This window comes from Lygodium microphyllum, chromosome 15 (assembly GCF_053477565.2).
Source record: "Lygodium microphyllum isolate KBCC chromosome 15, Lygodium_microphyllum_v1.1.10, whole genome shotgun sequence".
In the NCBI taxonomy this organism is placed as follows: Eukaryota; Viridiplantae; Streptophyta; class Polypodiopsida; order Schizaeales; family Lygodiaceae; genus Lygodium; species Lygodium microphyllum.
Genome location: NC_141149.1, coordinates 89,754,811 through 89,771,707, shown reverse-complemented (window position 1 = coordinate 89,771,707; position 16,897 = coordinate 89,754,811). Strand labels below are relative to the sequence as shown.

The following is a 16,897-nucleotide window of genomic DNA, read 5'->3' as shown; positions in this document are numbered from 1 at the left end:
CTAACAAGAAGAACTCAAATGTTGGAAGTCAAAGTTCACTAACAAGAAGAACTCAAATGTTGGATGTCAATGTTCACTATATTCCTTGTCATAATCATAGAGTTACAACAAAGAAACTGATCAAACCCATGTTCTTGATATGCTGTCATGAACAGTTTTGGTATTTCAATAAGTGATCCTCTCTTTGGTAACCAAAGATCCTTATATTTTATTTCAATTTCCACTCTTCCTTAGGTTTTAATACAGTTTAGGGTGATCTGTAAGCAAGTTGAACAGAATGGTTCTCCTTCTGCAAGCTCTGATTCATCTTCATCAACAACTGCTGCCCTGATTGTATTTGTCTAAATCCTTCGGCTATGTATTGAAGAAGAAAATTCAGAATTTCTCTTCAGTCCAGGAAAGCTGCAGGATAGGCGTATTTGTTCCAGGTATACGAGGGTCCCAAACCCTAAGAACTGGAACTGTCCCACCACCAGTAATCAGGACAGAACTTTTCCCTCCTACACTGACACATAGAATTGCTTTTGAGCCTATCAAAGAATCTGTGTTAACTCCAGTTTCTGTATCCCATGTTCGTATGGAGTGATCCCAAGAAGCTGAAATAATCGTATCCCTTTCACTCCAAACTGCAGCTGAAACACATTGTGTGTGTGCTTCAAGTGTGCTGACTGCATCAACTTGAATTTCTTGAACTTCGGCAAGGGATGATGAGTCATCTAGTTTTCTCTTTTTATTCTGCACAATATTCTCTTCAATCTCCTGAATTGAGACATTCCACAGCTTCAATGTGCAAACCCAAGATCCAGAGCAAACAAGGTTACCAGATGTATTGGAAGTAACTCATTGAACTGATGAGTTACAACAAAGAAACTGATCAAACCCATGTTCTTGATATGCTGTCATGAACAGTTTTGGTATTTCAATAAGTGATCCTCTCTTTGGTAACCAAAGATTCTTATATTTTATTTCAATTTCCACTCTTCCTTAGGTTTTAATACAGTTTAGGGTGATCTGTAAGCAAGTTGAACAGAATGGTTCTCCTTCTGCAAGCTCTGATTCATCTTCATCAACAACTGCTGCCCTGATTGTATTTGTCTAAATCCTTCGGCTATGTATTGAAGAAGAAAATTCAGAATTTCTCTTCAGTCCAGGAAAGCTACAGGATAGGCGTATTTGTTCCAGGTATACGAGGGTCCCAAACCCTAAGAACTGGATCTGTCCCACCACCAGTAATCAGGACAGAACTTTTCCCTCCTACACTGACACATAGAATTGCTTTTGAGCCTATCAAAGAATCTGTGTTAACTCCAGTTTCTATATCCCATGTTCGTATGGAGTGATCCCAAGAAGCTGAAATAATCGTATCCCTTTCACTCCAAACTGCAGCTGAAACACATTGTGTGTGTGCTTCAAGTGTGCTGACTGCATCAACTTGAATTTCTTGAACTTCGGCAAGGGATGATGAGTCATCTAGTTTTCTCTTTTTATTCTACACAATATTCTCTTCAATCTCCTGAATTGAGACATTCCACAGCTTCAATGTGCAAACCCAAGATCCAGAGCAAACAAGGTTACCAGATGTATTGGAAGTAACTCATTGAACTGATGAGTTGTGCCCTCTCAAAACTCTAACAGTTTTTGTCAACAGACACTGAACTATTAGACCCTTTTGCTGATGAAAGCAGCCATTTTAAGGAAGATGTTCAGACTGGAACATACTCCTCCTCGATCACTGTGATTGGTAAGAAAGTATCATGGGAGTGCCATCAGAGTGGCATGGAAGATAGTCCTCCTGGGTCAGGTGCTCGAACAGTCTTGGATTACAAATCAGAAGCCAAGGAAAATGTGGAAACCCGAAGCCAAGTGCATTGCAGCCCCTCTTGCAGTCAGAGGGACGATGGCGACGTCCGCCTCTATAACTCTTTCCAGGAGTATTGTGACACTGCCTTTGATCCACGGTCCGTCAACACCCACTATCGTCACCTCTCGTCTCCTGAATTCCTCTTCCCGGAGGAGGCCACCGTGCAGCACTGCAACTAGAGCGAGAACTTAACCTACTACACTGACTGCGACTATCTCAGAGTGGCCTGGAGGCAGGGAGCGAAGGCCGCCTTGAGAGTCTCGGAGAAGGTCTCCCAGCGGAGGCCATGGACGAACAATTTCCGGAGATCAAAGGGTGCAGATTGGGCATGGACGGGATAACGGCCAGAGAGGAGCCATCTGTGAAGCCAAGCTCGCAGGCATTTTGCAGAGCTCTTCTGGCCCTGAGCAATCCTTTTCTCCTTCAGAAGAATGCAAAGGCGACTAATTGATGGCGCAGTGACGAAACAGAAAGCTGCTGTCCTCATGATCTCGATAGTGCCCCCAATTTCAATGCTTTTCTTTGATCGAGAGTTATTCCCCCCCCCCAAAACATCTCAGTCGAGAGTCGATGCCCCCCTTCAGTGAGGTGCAGCTCCCAGAAAAGAGCCCCCCCAAGTTCACCTTTCTTGTCCCATCTTCTCATAATCTGCGTCGTCTTGCTATAGAGCTCCTTCCTTTCCTTCCTCCACGATTTCAGCTCTCTCCCCCTCCAATCCAGGAGCAGCCCGCCATTTCTGCCTTTTCAAAAATATACCTCTCTTTTCTTAGCTTTTTCCCTCATCCATTCGTGACCTCCCCTGCTTTTTCTCTCCTTTCCTCCCCAATTAGCATTGCTTTTCTTTTCTTTAGAACTTCTTGCCTACCTTTTTACCCCCTTTCAGCTATAGCATACCTCTTCAGACTTTAGTGCATCCTTAAGTTCAGGTAATAAATGAGGCTCATGAACATCCAAATCTTAGATGCTGATTTGCCTTAAAAGCAAACTTAATGTCCATCATATGTTCTCCAACAATCCATTGCTCTAGCCTTAAGAGCTTTCATTACTAGTTGCAACTGTTTTGCTAAGTACTTTGATGCCTTCGAAACAGTACCACCTATTTGCTTCATTTCTTGATAAACACGTTCTGCCTTTTCCATCTGTCCACTGTTTATGTAAGCCTTTATAAGCATATTAAAAGTAGCATGTGCAGGCCACACATTCGCAGCCTTTGCCCTGTCGAACAAAGACTCCACTTCTTTATAGCACTTCAATTGCAAATACATATTCATGGCACTATCAAAACATGGTTGGAGTGGTTTGAGGTCAGTCTTCTCAACTTCAGATAGTAACTCCAGAACATGATCAATGTGCAATGCATTAAGGGAATATATACATTGGATGCGGATTATTAAAATGCATCACACAAACAATGAATCACACGTAGAAATTAACACAAATGCACAACAAAAGAAATGGAGGTGTATACGACTCGGATGCGCAGCAACACGACAGCGACGTTGCAACTTTTTGCACAAGTGTCGCATCTATTCCATGGGATCGTTTCACCCATTGAATGGCGTTTTCTGGTCACGGAATTATCTCCAGACGAGAAGCATGGTTTATGGTGTCTTCTTACCCAACCTATTCCTAATTACACTAGGCCGACAACGTTTGGTCCTAGGGGTTCCAACTCAATTCGAGTTTCATCATTTGAACGAGTAATGCTTAGGGTAGAAACCCTAGATCGTTTCTTGCAAGCCCGTCCAATTGAGTCCACATTTCGTGAATGTGGGTATGATCTTTGGGTTTGAGGGTTTTGACTTGGCAACAAGTGTAAAACTAGGTCAAATCCTTAACGCGCTAAACCCTAGTTAGCACTTGGGATATTTATCATATCGACTGAATCATGCTTATATGAATCCCTTGTGGGTTAGGTGATTTAGACAATTCAATATACTTGTCTTGCGACAAGGATGAACCTTTCCTAGAGATAATAAACTAGATCAAAAGGGAAAAATAGTTGCAACTACCACAATACATGTAAACATGCGATTCATTGCTTCTACGCATCACATAGTTCACAATAACTCTATCTTTCCTTGGTAAAGTAAATACATGATAATCTGGATACTAACTTTCCTAGGACCTACTAGGACTTACATCAAATAATCATGCCTACTACCTTGTTATCTACACTTTAGAATCTCATGCTTTGTTAAACCATGCAACCTCTCCTAAATACGGCTCCTGATGAATGAAATTTTTGCATGACGACTATGCAACACGCAACTTTCTCCTAGCTACAATGAAGTTAATGAAGTTCATACAAAACTAAAGCTAGTATTAACTTTTTCCATTTTACATGCCACTTGCAAGTCCATAAGATTAATTTCATGCTCTTCTATTTCTTTCCGGATAACATCTTATGGGTGTTAACTTTTCCTCATGACTCATTACAAGGAAGATGTTGCCTAAAAATGCAACATACGCTTAATCTTTCCATGTCTAGTCAACGGTGCACTTTAACAATTCCAACCTTATAATGATAGGCAATAGGTGTTCTAGGCTCGTCACTTTGAAAAGCACGACAAGGCAACATACTATTAAGGTCGTAAGATGGACAGAAAATTTGCGTTTATAGCATTGAAAATACCAATTTTCCCAATTGCATTTAACTAGGCTAGGTGAATTTGAACATGCACGGGTGCTTCCTAATCCATGAAGTTATCATGCTTAATGCATTACTTTTGTATGGAATCACAAAAGTAAAAACTTGGGTTTGCGGGCTCGGGGAGATGTCCACGTGAATGCTAGGAGAAGAACCTCCCGCAGGTGCACCTTGCGTCTTCTTGGGAGCCATCGTTGATGAATTGAACTCCGTGAATTGCTCTCGCTTCTACGCGTTCTCCGAACAGCCTCAAGATCTGCCTTCTCCCTTGTACGTAGGAAATTCCTTCACCGAAACGCGGTTTTGAAAGCAACTCGGAAAGGCTTGTGGGAATGGGGCTTATGGAAGCCACCCTTAGAAGCTTCTCAAGAAGCTTCGAAAAAGCTTCTGTTCTATCCAGAAGACATGGAGGGCCAATGATTGGTGTGAAATCGACGACAAAAAAAAGGGGGGATTGCTGGCGATATGACGGCGGAAGGTTGGCGGTGGCCTGGTGGACTGTGGTGGCGATCTCCTTGGCTGCAACGGTGGTCACTCTCCTTTCTCTCCCTTCGTTTTTCCCTTCTATCGTCCTTTCCCTCACACCCAGGAGGCTCTGGCTCCTTTTTGTGCCTTTGATCCTCCTCTCTTCCAATTCGTGCCACAGGGAGGGTCACGTGTGGTGGGGGGATGAAGGTGGAAAGCACCGACAAGTTTCGTCCTCTTCCTCTGATCATGCAGCACTGCAGCCTCTACTGATTGGCCCCTTCTCTCCATGCAGCCTTCTTTTCCTCCTTCCCAGCACGGCGATGGCAGCAACCGTTTGTCCCCTCCTTCCCCTCTTCACACCTTAGAGGGTGTATTTATAGGACAAGGGGGGGAAGAGAAGAGCTCCACCACGTGGCCACTGCATGGTTTCCCCCCTCCTCATGCAGCCCCACCTCCACCAAGCCCATCCCCCCACACTCCCTCTCCTCCAGCCGTGCATCGGCTGGGGGAAAGGGATAAATATTTTTTTTTTTGCTTTAATAATATCCATTTGCCCCTCCCAAGAGGGTGTTTACGTGTGAATTGCGGATTTGAACCCTCAGGCTTGCTTTGCCAATGCGGAGGTCTCGATTTCTCGCGTGCACATTACAGATTACACTACTGGTAATTCCAATATGAAAGATAACCTTTGCACGAGGTTTACGCAGTGTGCGGGAAATCAATATTCACGAGTGGGAATATTACATGAAGCTATGTTATTGCATAACATAAACTCTTTGGGGTCCCTAAGATTTTTTGTGACTCAACCAACCCTGGACCCTCTTGCTACATGAGATGTACATTAGGATGTGAAGCACCATAACTATTACTAGCATCATCACTGCTTCAATGTTTGGTGCCAATTAGTGGGAGAACCTAGGCATAGAGCAATTAGTTGAAAGTAATTATAGTAAAAAAAAGTGCAAAGAAGGCCAATTCTATTATCAATATAATCAAATTCAATAACGTTAGATTATGTGTAAATAAGGGTGTGATGATGATCGGATAATGTCATCTTCTTGGAGGAAAACATGCTCATTTGTGGCCACTAGAATTATTATAATTGCAATTAAGTTAGCTCATATGCAATGGTTATAGTCTTTTTATGAAGAGGAACCAATGTAATCACCATGAGTTGCATTTATCCTTCAAATTGAACTAAGAATACTAAGCTTCCAAAGGGTTGAATAATAAAAATGTGGATGATTAGCATGTTTCAAATTCAGATTATAGACTTTTCCACAACATAATAGTTTCAAGGATGGAAAATATTATGGACATCAACAAGGATGATTAGCATGTTTCAAATTCAGATTATAGACTTTTCCACAACATAATATTTTCAAGGATGGAAAATATAAATGCACATCAACAATATCAATATGATAATCCTCTTGAACTCCAAAAAAGGAGTCATATAGAGACTCTACAACTACCTTTAAGTAGGGTGCAACTTTGAGGTATTTGTAATCCATAAGGATGATTAATGAGCCACCTCCATACCTTATAAACACTACTGTAGTTATTTGGACTTCGATGTGACTACATATGGCCTTTCTCCACATCTACAACTCCAAGAGATTTTTTCCTTTACATTGATTCACCTGTACAAATGCAGCTTCAAACTCTCTCGCTCTTCTCCATGATTACTTTTAGTGCTACCAAAGTAGCACCATTTTCTCATTACTATCATTCCCTTTTTTATGGCTATTTTCCTCCTTATCTTCAATGGTTTCTATGATAGACACAAAGATAAAAACATATGTGCTTCTACTCTCACAAGTTTTGTGCTTTGGAAAGGCTATAGAGCCCAAGGACAATCAAAAGAGCTAGAAAAATACCTACATAGCCATCAAATACCACTAGCTAGCAATGCCATGGATGCCATAATCAAATACACAAATTTCACGCCCAAAAATATCTTGTTGTTGACAAGGCTAAAAAAGCAAGCATGAGATCTATCACATCAATGACTAGTGTTAACATTAGCCAAGTGTTGAAAACACCAAGATCAACTTCCTATTAAAAAAAACACTTAATGTTGTTTGTTACTTAATTCGAAATGTCTCTTAAAATTCTTGGTTTCTATCATTTTGCATAATAGTTTATCCTTAACTAATTTCTTCTTTTTTTTTGAAAGAAAAAGCATCACATATACACCTCCCTCTTCTCAAAAGCTATATAAAGGAGAATAGTTAGATATCTTAGTCATCCCCATACTCTAATGCATCAAGTCTTTCAAGAAAGACATGAAAAACCCATCAAATCTCTGTCAATCCATCAACACCTTCTAGATCATCGTCTTAACCAACTCAACCCAATCAACATAAGTACTTGTCTTAACCCTCTCTCCTTTTACACTGGATACCTCTTCACCCACTACAACAAAAGCAAGGTGGTCTTGTTAAAGCCACCCTGATAGCTTTCCTTATGTTTTTATTTTAAATTTCGAAAATGTAAAATTTTATGTCCTTGGTTTTGCGTATATATGGTGATAGATATGGTTATTTATCTTGTGTTAAGTCAAGTTCTCATTATTCGTGGACTTGGTTGCATCTTTGGCCATGTACTACTAGTGAAGATGGAGATGATATGAAGATGGAATATGATTGAATCAATATGTATTGAAAGAACCTAGAATCTTTGCACTACTCAGAAGCAATCTCGAGGCATTAGATCTCCTGGAGCTTCTTCGTAGAACAAAACGTGCATAAAAATTATAGCTCCTCTGCTGCTCGGAACCCAAATTTGATGGCTCCGTTGGCTCCAAAAGGGAGATAAAACCCCAAGATACTTGCTCACGGATCTCCCAGATCACTCCTTCTTGTTCTTTCAGTTCAATTTGTAGTTTTTAGGCTGTTTACAGTGATCACGACGCGCACGATTTCGTCAATTTGTCCCTCTTGTGAAAATCCCCTAATTGGCTGAAAAAGCAACTAGCTTTTTACATGCCATCCTAATCTAGAATCTTTTTTCTAACTTTTTCAGATTTTTACAATAATTAATATAAAAAATAGGCTAAAATTATCCAAAAATCTAGTATTTTTCAGTAATGCATGCAACTCATACTAGTACTAATGGCTTAGATCACATTGACTCTCTAGATCAATAAAGAATTCGGATGATGATGCATTCCATACTTTTTCAACTGTGTCCTCATAACGCATCACGACAACGTACATGCCACACAGACGATCGGACATAGGCAAGGCACTTAAGAGTGGGGCCTCAAAGTCCAAGTGGCGAGACGTGGACAACTAGTGCCAACTTAGAGAGGAGGCTACAGATTCTCCAGGACGTTGGAGATAGTAGCGCGAGGCGACGAGGGTACGACTAGAGGCCGGAGTTGTCCATTATCTTAGGAGTGGCGGCCACAAGAAATATTTGGAGGACTTTGTAAGTTTTTCTTTTGTTCAGCTTGCTTATTTTTTTGCAATATCCCTTGTACTGACAATCGTGTTTCTAACAGTTGTATTTTGTTTTCTTTGCAGTATTCCATTGCAAACCGTGATCCCACCGGCCTAGAGACTCGATATGCAAAGAGAGACAGTCTCACTGTATTGATCGACTGATTGTATAGACATAGAAGCCCTGTAAGTCAGTCATCTTTCTTGTCCGTAATTACTAAGTTTAATCAAAATGCATTATTGTATGGTGGGCTGATGTGTAGTTGTTTCTTTTTTTGTAGAGTCTGTTTGATGCGTCTTTGTGACAGGACGAGGTTTGGGATGGGAAGGATCTATAGGTCACCCTTAGATCCATAGAGCTCACATACTCTTCTTTTTTGGTCACATGATTTGTGTAGGCATTTTCTATGTAGTAGTAGTATCTTGCCATGATTGTACCGATCGCTTTCATTACGCGATCATGTATTTATTTCATGCATCAGTGTTATGATTCAAGTACACTTTGCCTTTATTTACATGAGCATTGTACACATTACTGAAACTATTTTGTATGGCCCAAATAAAGCACATAGCTGCCCTGCCACAATTTTTTTTTTTCCTTGTTACTGTCGCTATTAGCATCGCAAATTTACTGCATGCGTCGCTATTAGCATCGCAACTTGCATCGCAAAGTGTCGTTATCAACGTCGCTATTTGCGTGGGTATGAACAACTAATACCAATGCAAATAGAGACGTCGATAACGATGCTGATATCGACTATTCTATGACATCGCCCATACGAACATTTTTTGCGATGACTGGGGCAAATGTCTTTATGAACATTTTCATCGCTTTAAACGTCGTTATAAGGCCTGTATTTTGTAGTGACCATAATTTCTTCTAGGCCCACTTGGCATACAAGATTAGCAAAAGTAATCCTCCTCTAATCCATTCCTTACAAGGCCCTTTTCAGGTGCATATTCCCCCTAATGGTAGCCTATCAATATTGCTCACCGCACCTAAAAATGAAAAAGAATATTAGTAAAAATGAGAAAGAATATTAGAAACACTCATTTTTACTTAATTTATTTTATGCAATTATATATTTATCAAGAAGCTGAAAAAGCATTACCTGGGGTGATGATATGTCAAGCTCTAGCATTGGTTGAGCAATCACCAAAATTTGGATGAAAATAATACAAAATAATAAAACATGATAAATCTCGAAACTCCCATTTACTCCAATAACTTTTTGTTTATGCTTGGGATGATGATATGTTGAGCTCTAGCATTGATAAAGCAATCAATAAATTTAGGATGAAATTGATGTATAGTAACCAAACACAATAAATCTTGGAACTCCCATTTACTCCAATCATTATGTATCTATACCTTGTATACGAGCGATATATATTTTAATCATTATCTATTTGTATAATATAGTAGCAATGAATATATTCATAGTATGTACCTCACATATATAAAGAAGATTTTCCATTAGTAAACCCATCACTTTGTAATCTGCAAATTACTCTTGCAAGACTTCTATGGATAATATTATTCGTAGCTAATGGGTATAATGCCTCTCGTAGCTACTTCTGATAAGATGAAGAATGACAAAACTAAAAGACAGATTTAGTAATCTACCAAAAAACATTTAGAAAAAAACATAAAGACTTATTCATTGTTATCAACATTTTAATACCAGTAAGGATAAAGATAACACACCTTCGAATCTAAAAATAAACTTAACACAGATAACCAGAAAAGCTCAAAGAAATTTAATTATTATAATTCTTTTAATGTTGTTAAAGATAACACAATTGATAACCAGAAAAGCTCAAATAATTGTAATTATTTACGAAATGTGCGTCATAACGCAAAGTGTATGATTGTTATTGAGACCAGTGCTTCGAACCTCGGTACAAAGCAACATTACTCCCTACGGAATTTCATGCTGCGCCGTTTGGCAAGCTCAAAAGGATAGCACCCGACGTGAAGGACACCGACAAATATGATGATAGCGATTCCACCGCGCCTGCTGTCTTGTACTGATGATGATGATGATGAATATGTTACAGCCCAACTCGTCCATTTGTCGCGATCGACCACCGGCCAGCCATGCAGCAATGATATAAATACACAAAAACTCGTGACCGAAGAGAAGTTGGAACGTCGATCGCCACCAAAAGTTGTGACGTTGTTAAATTGGAGTTTTATTTGCCTGCACCTTTCAATCGATAGCTCCTTAACCAGCCTCTAATTACCTCCCGTCCCGATAGATCAGGGTGTACTCTTCAAGATCCCATTCCTCTAGAGGATGCAAAGCCTATTACATCCATAGAGGATCCCATTCCTCACCATCTTTCGTTGTTTTGTGATCATATCCATCAACTCCTTCTTGATGATTGCGATTGAATTGGACTAGTATTCTTTCAAATTTTCACCTCGTGGAGTACTTGCAGTAGGGTTTTGGGAAGCTTATGTTATCACTGTATAAACTAGTTGAGTTGATCCAGAGGGTCCTCTGTTCTGGTTTTGATTCAAAGCTCCTGTTGATACTAGGGGTTGTTTGTTCCAATTGGCAGAATTCCAATGTTGTTATTGAGTCACCATTGGAGGAATAGTCTGAGGCCATTGTTATTGTGGTTGAACCATCATTTGAGACATTGTCGTCTGTGGTCACTATGGATTCACTTTATATTGGCTCTGTTTGCATTTGGGGGTAGGGGTAGGGAGCTATTCTTGGGATTGCATTTGGTTGGTAGGTCATTCGTGGCAGATAGGACTCCTCTTCCTGAGGTCATCAATAGCCTTGCTTCAACTTCATCATATAGTCTTGCACCTTCCACTGTAGCTTACATATGAACTAGTCTTCTCAATTCCACAAACTTGCAAACTTTTGGTTGTAGGCCTCTAAGGAAAACTCCCTTTTGAATACCTTCATCCAAGTGATGGTTAGTCCATGTCTTCAATATGAATTCCATTTGCAAGACATAGACTTCTACTCCTTCACCAAAGAACTAACTTAGGTTTATGAACTCCTCTCGCATCCACTGTTTAAAACCTTCACTCCTGAATTTAGTGAGGAAGGCCAACTTCAGGTCATTCCATGTGCCAAAAGTTCATGCTTCTTGTCTCTCCAACCACTGAAATATGGCACCTTTGAAAGTGGCAAGGAATATTGCCAACCAATGCTCATGGGTTGTGGCATTGTTAGCCACACATGCTACCATGAACTATGCTACATGAAAATAAGGGTCTTCATTGTACTCTCCCTTAAAGATGGGCAACATGACTATATTCGTTAGCCTATCATCAATGTTTCCAGGGCGAATCTAACTAGGAAGGGGATCTTGAGTTGCCATGAGAACTTCTGTAAAGAGTATTGCTAGGGCATCAAAGGAGGCTTCTACTTCTAGCTCATTCTCGGCTTTGATTTTTTCCTTATCTCTTCTCACATACCTCTGGACTCTTTCTAGTGCTTGCCTCTTGATTGTGTCATTCACATGGAGTTAGCTCCATCCAATTTGTATGTGCTTGATAGAACAGAATTAGAGGGGGCTTTAGTCTGTAGAGGATTCTTTGGCAGACATTTCTTCTACTTTATTCTTTTCAATATCTCTAAATTCAGCTTTCAGTCCACTACAAAGGGGAAGCTATTACATTCTGAAGGTATCAAAACTCATTTTTCTAAGCATCGTTTTTGTGCCATCATCATAATAATTCCAGCTTCTTTTGATGGTTTGTATGTTGTGAAAATTACTCTATCCATCATGTTGAGAGTTGAAAAAGACTGAAATTTTGACAGATGTTTGTGTTTTTTGAGGACTGAATGATTGATTTTTTATGGATTTAGAGCGATGTATGGTTGATAATGGAAGTATTTAAGAGTGTTTTGGATGATATTGATTATGTTTTGGAAGTTCATGATGACTTTTAGTGGAGATATGAAGCTCTGTGATGTTCTCGTATCATCAACCTCTTCAAGATAATTTGAACTTATATTCATCTCTTCCCAAGATTGAAAAACTTTCCCAAGCTCCACATTCATCCATCATCACATTTACAGAGGTACACAAAACAGAACATAATAGAAATAGAGGCTCTACAAATGCTCAACAGAGGGTTTACAAAACCATACAAAAAGTCTTGAGCTCACTGAATTCATTAAAAACCATTAAAAAACAATCGATAAGCTTCCAAAACCTCTCAATCTTCATCAATTATCACTCCAACCCTTCATACAGAATATTGTTGAAGTGTGGCTATCAAGCTAGTGGTTAAAAGGCAGGTTGTAGGGATGGATGAAGATTGTGCTATGGTATCAAGGCTACCAACAATTGGTGGAGCAAGAGTCATAAAGGAAAGCACAGAGGGAGTTTGGGATTGGGCATCAGTATCCACATCATCTTTCAAACACAATAGATGTGACAATTGGGGGAAAGGATCCAAGAAGGTAGCCCAATATTTCCAAACTACATCTCTCCATGCATCTTACAAATTTTTTTGAAAGGTGGTCTCCAAGCCTTGTAGTATATCTAGATTGAGGAAGTGTTTATTCTCTACATACGCAAAATCCAAGCCTTGTAGTATATCTAGAGGGAGTCAATCAGATCCAACCAAGCTTCAAGACAAACCTAGCGTTTCTCTCACTCTTGAATATCCTCCTATTGTGCTCCTAAACTTGGGTTCCCAGTGCATCATTATCCTACCACATTTGCTTCACTTCACTTTACAGTGACCTAACCTACCACAACAATAGTCATGAGCTAATGGCATTAGAGAACTCTTCCTATGAAGGCATGGTGGTTGTGGAAACTACCTAGATCCTAGCCGTAGTGTTAGTGTTAGTTGTTTAGTTGGTGGTTTTGTAATTTCTCCTCTTTGGGGTGGTTTTGGGCTTGGGAAGTTTACTTGAGCACAACAATGTGGGACATAAAGTTCAGCTTGTTCTAGTTAGAGCTTGAGGGATGTGGTTTTAATATGGTACGGGGGTGTCTTTTATAGCCCCTTGGATGGCATGTGTGCCTTTTGCAGTTCTTTTTTTAGAATGCTCCATAGAAGTGAAAGCTGACTCCTTCTCTACAAAATTCTGGTTGCGAACTTCTGGTTGTAGGCCTCTAAGGAACACTCCTTTCTAGATACCTTCGTCCAAATGATGGTTAGTCCATCTCTTCAAGATGGATTCCATTCACGAGACATAAGCTTCTACTCTTTCTCCAGAGGACTGACTTAGGTTTATTAACTCTTCTTGCATCCACTCTTTGAAATCTTCATGCCTGAATTTAGTGAGGAAGGCCAACTTAAGGTCATCCCATGTGCCAAAAGTTCATGCTGGTTGTCTCTCATACCACTGAAACGCCGTGCCCTTGAAAGTGGTGGGGAATATTTCTAACCAATGCTTAGGGGTTTTGGCATTGTTAGCCACACATGCTACCATAAATTCTGCTACATGAAGATCAGGGTCTTCATTGTACTCTCCCTTAAAAAATGGGAATGTGACTACATTTATTGGTCTGTCATCAATATTTCTAGGAAAAATCTGACTAGGAAGGGGACCTTGAGTCGCCATGAGGACTTCTGTAAAGAGTGCTTTTAGATCGTCAAAGGAAGCTTCTATTGCGAGCTCGTTCTCAACTTTGATTTTTTCCTTCTCTCTTCTCACGTGCCTCTAGACTTGTTCTAACGCTTGCCTCTTGATTGTGTCATTCATTAGGGGCTTGACTCCAACTAGTTGTTTTGTACTCAACAGGATAGAATCAAAGAGGGCTTTAGTCTTTGGGGGATTTTTTGGCTAACATCTCTGCTACTTCCTTATTTTCAACATCTCTGAATTTGGCTTTCAAACCACTAATAGAGGGGGAGATATTCTATTGTGAAAGTATCAAAACTCATTCTTCTTAGGATCGTTGTTTTGCCATTATAATAATGCCAGCTTCTGAGGGTTTCAATAGTGTATGTTGTAAAAAACACTCTGTCTACCAACTTCTAGTGGGTTGCTAATTGGACAAACTGAAGATTGTTAATGCACCAAGCATCCCACGTATCTTGCTGTTGAGCATCCATGAACAAATCCCAACTCTTTTTCTTCTTGTTTTCATGAACCTCCACAGACCAAGACTCCTAAAGCTTCTTCACGATCTCCGACTTGATGATGTTTGGAAACTTCTCAATGAATACCAAATCTTCCATGGATAGTGATTCTCTTTACTTTTGCTCTTCAGTTTGTTCACAAACAGTTTTCCACCAAAATGCAATTTTTTGCTGCTTCAATAGGAAGAGGTAACAGTCCACCACATGGAACATGCATCATCATGGTGATATGTTTCCGCCATTGTGGGATGGACTTCTTGTGGAAAGTGGCTTTGATAATGAGAATATCCTATTCTTCAGTGAAATAAGAAACTTTGCAAACATCCATTGAATTCTTCTCTTCTTGGCAATGCCATTTCCTTCATTTTCAGCCTCTTCTAATGCTTGTTGATGGCATGTTTCCCCAGCTGCGCACCAAAAACATGGATCCCCAAGAGAAACACCAAGGAAAAGGGAATTCTACTGCAAGAAAATCTGTCTTGTAACATCAACAAGCTTTTATTTCATTCTTTTGACGACCAAAACAAAGAAAACAACAAATCTTCATGCAGCATCATAGTAGATATCTCCCATGGATTTGATAGAATCAACCATAATCGTCAATATCTTCATAAAATCCATCAATAGAACAATGAACCTAGAAGAATACACCATCTTTGAATGGAAATCAATCACATAGTATTCATCTTCAATTTCTTCATAGTTTTCTCTCTCAATCTCTCATATATAATTACATTGTTTTGATATAATTGGCTATCTCTGACTCTCTCTTTCTCTCTCCATCAATAGTACATAATCTCTTCACTAGAATAATCTCACCATAACTCTCAATAATCCTTCTTAGGTCATGGATGCACCTGCCAAGAGCTATGTTTGATATGAAGAGGTACTAGAGCCACTACAGTGTCTCTTCATAGCTCACTACTGTCACTGTCACTCAGTGTTCTCTTCAGTCTTGAGCAGTTGCTTCTTCCATTTTTTTTAGCTCTTTTGAACTCAAATTCATCCTTTTCAAAAGTTAGAAAACTTTCCCAAAGTCACATATACATTCTACAAAACACTTACAGAAGATCTACAGAATAGTACAGTATAGTACCAGAGCAAATATATAACAGTTACAGAGCAGAGACATAGGCTCTACAGAAGGTTTATAGAGGGTTACAGAAGGTCATCAAGACCTCATAACTCATACTAAAACCATTCCAAACTATCAAAAACTATTCAATAAACTTCCAAAATATCTCATTCTTCATCAATCATCAATCCATACTTCATACAAAAGAAAATTAGAACAAAACAGAAGCTATACGGAAGGTATACAGAACCAATCAGAACCTCAACAGAACCTATCAGATCATCATAGAGCTTCATATCTCTACTGAGAATCATCATGAACTTTCAAAACATAATCAATATCATCCAAAAAACTCTCAAACACTTCATTTAATAACCATACATCACTCTAAATCCATCAAAAATCAATAATTCAGTCCTCAAAAACAACAAAAATTTAGTCTTTTTCCACTCTCAACAAAGTAAGTACAAGATTGTCTATGTAGGATGCTACTAATCAATGGAAAGCATGTGGAAAAGAGAACAAAGTGACTGAAAATGCATTGTCTTGTAGCAATATGCATGGTGGAGTAAGGCAAATGCAACAATATGGAGAAGAGACTCTAGGACTTATTCCTCGAAGTCACTACACAAGAAATCATTGGGCTGATAAATGTCATTGAGCAGGGATTGTATGAAAATGGTGCATGGCCTATAGACACTGATCATGGTTGGCAAATCAGGGTTGCAAATAATTCTTTAGGAGAGCTCTATGATGCTGCATGTCCTAATGTAAAAGTGTTGATTGGTAATGTACATGAAGAGCAACACTCCTTTGTGCAAGATAATTCCTCATATGCAGTGATTTTGGGACAACACTATATTACAAGTATGCATATGGAAACAAATGTGTTTGATGATGGTTCTACTTATGCAAGAGTCAAAAAGCAAGGATGGGAGAAAAGAAGTCCAATTTCTTATAGTTTATGTTAATCATCCTAGAAATCGGGATATGGTTCAAGAGTCTCCTTTGGTTCCAAATGCAAGGAAATTCAAAGACTTGGATTTTCATTAAGCACTATTGTAATGCAGGGCTACAGTAGTGCTGTTTAGTGGGTGTACTCGCCTCTTGATGAAATGAAGCATGTATTTACTATTGGTATTTCTCAGTTTACAACAAACAATTCATGTTGATTTAAGCCTATGGAAGCTATGTGTAGGGTTGAACGCATATCTATGAAATGGGCTACTAAGAAACTAAGAGTATTGGGGTTGTAAGCTGAAAATGATGGCATTTCAAGCATCTTTTATGGGCTGAATATTATTGACACTATGGCTGAAAT

At 39.4% G+C, this 16,897-nt stretch overlaps 1 pseudogene; it reads right to left on the bottom strand.

Moving 5' to 3' along the window:
• Positions 1-375: 375 nt before the first annotated feature.
• On the bottom strand, positions 376-1,470 carry LOC148024752 (ribosome biogenesis protein WDR12 homolog pseudogene; annotated as a pseudogene).
• Between the last annotated feature and the right edge of the window lie 15,427 nt (positions 1,471-16,897).